This window comes from Nestor notabilis, unplaced genomic scaffold, assembly GCF_000696875.1.
Source record: "Nestor notabilis isolate BGI_N333 unplaced genomic scaffold, ASM69687v1 scaffold3837, whole genome shotgun sequence".
Taxonomy (NCBI): domain Eukaryota; kingdom Metazoa; phylum Chordata; class Aves; order Psittaciformes; family Psittacidae; genus Nestor; species Nestor notabilis.
In genome coordinates this window covers 28,316-33,483 of record NW_009937642.1, presented here as the reverse complement: position 1 = coordinate 33,483, position 5,168 = coordinate 28,316, and positions in this window count along the sequence as shown.

Below are 5,168 nucleotides of genomic sequence, written 5' to 3'. Positions count from 1 at the left end.
GGGTGTAATACATCACCCGCACCGCGCTCGGCCCGGTGTGCGGGAGGCACTGCACCTGCTAAACAGCTCCTGGCATATGTGAGCGCTAATTGAGACATTAATAACTCATCATCGACTCGCAGAACATCTCCAGCCGGAAGGGACCCAGAAGGATCAGCGAGGCCAACTCATCCACTCCTTGCAGGACTACCTAGCGCGAAACCAGATGATTAAGAGCGTCATTCAGTTCTCTCCTGTCCAGAACTCTAACAGGCTTGGTTCTGTGACCACTTCCCTCAGCAGCCTGCTCCAGTGACCAAGCACCCTTTCAGTGATGAACCTTTTCCTAAGGTCTGATGTGAATTTACCCCAATGCAGCTGCATTCCATTTCCTTGTGTTCTATTGCTGGTCACCACTGGCTCATACTCAAGTTGCCATCAACCCAAACCCCCATTGACTGTCTTGGATGGAACAACTGTACCAAATCATCTTCAAACTGTTTGGGAAACCACAGTCATGATAATTATTGTAGTTATGTGAAATATCCAGCTAGGATCTACATCAGAATGTCAAGCCGGATGCTTATCAAAGCGCCAAGAGATCCTCAGTACCAGAGAAGGTCAGGACTTGCTTTACCTTCTTATTTCTACACCCATAAACTCAGCAACATTTGCTCAAACCTAAAAGCTGGGGTTTTTGTTACACCTTCCTGGTGGAACTGACCTTACACTGGAAGTTCTAATGGCAGATTTGCAAGAAAGCATGAGGCATGCCACATACTGAAAGCATTTTCACCCAAGAAAAGCAAAAAACATTCAACATTCCGTTGGAGTCTGCAGCTTCAAAAGGGTAGTGGTAGCTTTTTTTTTTGGTTCCAAATGGGAGGAAACAGATGTAACATTTTCCCAACTCTGCTAGAAGCAGTTGATCTATTCCAAATGATACTGGGCAGGTTCCACAGCTCCAAAACTGAATTTAGCTTCTGCAATTACTCTGTTTCCTTTCATATGTGCATGAGAAATAAAACCAAGGTTATTATTTGCAATCTTTAACTACAGAACAAGTCATAAGTCACCTTATAAAACAAACCATAAAATAGGGTGCATGGGGAGAAGGGATCATTTGTCAGGAATTGAAAGGAAAATCATGCCAAGAGCGAGGAAATTCACTATTTCCACCCTCAGACTCTTTAAAAAGGAAGGAAAACAAATACTATGATTTATAATGTATAAATATATAGCATACATATAAACCAAATACTATGACAGCAATACAATGATTTTACTTTCAAGCCTCTAATGAACATAGGTAGCACTTCCAGTGTCAGCATCAAGACGCAGATACCAAACACACTTCCCTTTGACTAAGAACTGAAAGCTTGGTTCATCTCCAGCCCTAGCCTTAGGTAGGCACTTACCCCTCACAGGAACTTATTCTAACAAGAGTACTAGTAAGAGCAAATTATAGATTTGGGTTTCCCCCAGTTTTTCTAAACCCATGCCAGCATTCATTCCCTTCAGTTCATGCTGAACTAGCAAATTTGCCTGTTCCCTATGTACATTTCATTCTTCCTTTTACCATCCCAAGAACGAAAACAGCCTTTAAATTACCTAGTACTTAAATTCCTCAGGGGCTGTCTTTCATCTCCCATAAGAGAAAAAACAAAGCAAAGAAAGACTGAGCAAAAGAAGATGGATTCAGAACTCAATTTTCTCAGTCATTTGCAGCGCAGACAAGATTGAGGTAGTAACAGCACTGTGCTACATACAGATGCTGGTTAGTTAAGCTATGACAGCCCATCAAAGGCTGCAGGAAAATAGATATCTTTAATGGTCTCCAGGACTCAGGGCAGTTGCTTTGGGAGTTCCTGGGCTTTGTTCTGTTGATGTTATGCATCCCCCACACGCTCATTTGTTCTGCAGAGAGCATACGAACAGGCCAGAGTGCAGCTGCATAATCACAGCAACTCTTGCTCCTCACTCTACTACCCTTATTTTTCATTCTTGACATTTAATCCAGTGATGCACACCTTCCACAGATCCTTCTTATGAGCAGTCACTGGAAAACAACAACATATTATTTTTTTTTTAACTCAACTAAGACTTTTTCAGTTTTCTGAGATATTTATTCCAATCCTGCAACTGCTGCATCAAAACCCTTTGTGCTCTGAAGTCCTGTAAACATCTGTAACACTGAAGGCAGAGACTCCTCAGTCTCAAGAAACAAGATGCTGAGTTTATGACTAATCACACACCCAGCGCAGGGAACAAAAGAAATCGATAATAATGAAATACCATCTCAGTCCTGTTCCCCTGGAAGGTATGCAAGGCCGAGGTAAGTTCTCACCTTCAAGAGGTTATTCTAGAAACCCATCATGTTTAGTGTTAGACTGTTGTTAGGAGCATCTGTTCATTCTAAATCAGATTACACACGTCATGTGTGTATTAAATAAATGAGCATCTGAATACAGTGGAGATTAAAGGGGTTACCTTGGAAACATTCTCATATTGGAAAACCAGTTTCCAGAAAAACCCAGCAACTCAAAATCCAGGTATTTCAGGAGAAGTATCTAATTCAACACTGCTTGGGGGAAGCTTTACTCTTGGCCAACTCCCATCTGCTTAACAGTGAATTATCAGATGCTTACCTCCATTACCAGCCATCATGACTGTGTCATTCACATCCTCACAAGGCATCTCAGTCTCTCAAGGGAAAGGCACAGATGTATAATTTATGGCACAAGTCCAGTCTGGTTTAATGACCAAACCAGGGCTGGAGAAATAGTTCTAAAGGAAACTTCAATGTAGCTAGGCGAAATCAACTAGACTAACCACTTTGAAGTAAACATTGAAACTCACATAGGAACACAGTAAAGGTAAATGTGGTCTTGTCTGCAAGACTAGCTCATTGAACAGGGCTGCGATACTGTGAATACCATAATGCTGCAGTATGATCATCTCCATGCTGCAGTCCAGAAAACCATTTCCTTTGGGACTCAGTTCCTGGAACACCAGGAGGAGTTTATATGTTTGGGTTCACCCAGGCTAATAATCAGGTTTTTCTATTCTTGCAGGCAGTCTATTAAACTTCCTACTGATTGGCAGCAAACCCATCTCTTTCTCAGGCCAAAATTCTCCTCAAAGAAAGAAACAGCAGAAGAGTTTGACAGAGTGTAATTTGTATTTATTTAACAAGTCAATTCAAGCTCTTAGGGGGATGGTCTACTGTGGCTTTTGGGCAGACACTGACCAGGTAGACTGAAACATCAATGCCTTTTAAATTAAACTAAGAACCTAAACTAGCTCCTACTCAGACAGGCCAATAGTGACAGCATATGATTATTAAATTCCAGTGAGACAAATCCAACAGCTGTACCTCACAACTACTTACTTGAGCAGGAAGAAATACAGCACATTTGTCCTTGGAGTATTTCCCATGCAAAGACTGTAATAGAAAATAAATACTCAACCCTTTCTGGCAAGTAACAATGCCTACTACTGGCATAGCATTTTACCAAATGAAGTAACTTCCTACGTAAGACCATAACATTCACTTTTCTTCTATTAGGAGCCTGGATGCACGTAAACAATAGATCTCCAATGTCCCAATTTGCCAAATTTCAACATAATCCACTAAGAGTGTTGACAAATCTCTCCATTTAAATCAAAAGCATACCAACATTTGGCATTTTTCTAAAAGGATCATTTTCTTGGTTTGAGTGATCAACCTGAGTCTTTCCACATTCAAAACGGCTTCCTAGAAGGTGGGGCTAGGGAAGAATCTACTGCAGGTTCCAAAGATGCCAGTCAAGCTAGAGATACTGGATAAACATAACTAGACAAATTCAAATTATCTCTTGGTATAGGAGGCATGTCTTGGCTCAAACTGCTTTTTGCCCCTCAAACCACCTACTTGTCAGCTTGACGAAGGACATGTTGGATGTGGGCTGCTTTTTGCATGCCTCCTCTGTTGTTCAAGCAGGGCACGCTACTCACTCAAACATCCATCCATGTATGTGGATTTTCTTGGGACCCCATCAAGTTTTCAGCTTCCTCTAGTAACAGTTACAATGCAAATTTCCTAGTTATGACTGTTGGACCTCTAGTTACCACTCTTGTGGCCTGTGGTTCATCTGACATCATGTTCTTCTTTATTCCTGCTTGCAGAGGATAGATCATATTTGTGTGTGGGGAAGTTACTTGACAAGACACAATGAAAAGTTGGGATGTGGTAATGAATTCCACTCGTGCCTTTGACACAGACATCAAAAATCTCTTTACCAAGGTTATCGCCTCACAAAGAATATCTGGGGTTACCTCAGGGACATTCTGCAACTGAGAACTGCAAGAGTGAGGTAAGGCATAAATGAAACATTTGCTCTCCACAAAGATGTGGTCTACACTCCAAAAAAGCTCAAGATCCCTGCCTGGAAGTATTGCTATGGATGGATAATAGCATGAGGTATGGCCATGAATGTTTAATTTATAAACCTAGCAGCTAGAAAATTATTCAACTAGACTGAAAGTGCTGAGGATTTTGATAGTGTCTGCCCACATTAACAGATGGAAGTAGCATCAAAAGCTCAGAAACGAGCACAGACACACTTGCATATTTGGTCAGCATTGACAATGTTGCATAAATTGAACTTTCAGAGAAAGTTCAATCCCTGTGCAAGCAGTGGACAACTCCAGATGTATCCAGGGCATTGCTCCTGCTTCCACAGGACACGGCTTGGCTTGCTGCCCCTCTCTTCACAGGCCTGCCAGCTGCTCTTCCAAGTGCTACAGGGTTCATCCCAGAGGGTAAAAGCACCACAGAGCAAAGGCAATAAAACAGCACCATGGTTCCTGCATTTTTCCAGAGCAGTTCTGTGCAGGTAAAGGACCCTTTACACTGTAACTACAAATGGAAACTCACAGATGGGAGAAAGAACTGCAATAGGAGCAGCAGGGCAGAGAAGTGAGCAAGAGAATGATGTGTCCAGACAACCAACAAGGTGAAAAATGGCATAAAATCTGATGCTAATTCTTCTTTCACCAAGGTGCACACCAGTTAGAGTTAGCAGGTAAGAAGCAAAGAACCAAACCAGAATCATACAGAGTCACCTCCTATGACCGCACGGGTATAGTTTTCAGGATGTGAATTATCTACAGAAGGACATCAGACCTCAGTCAGGTCATATCCTCTC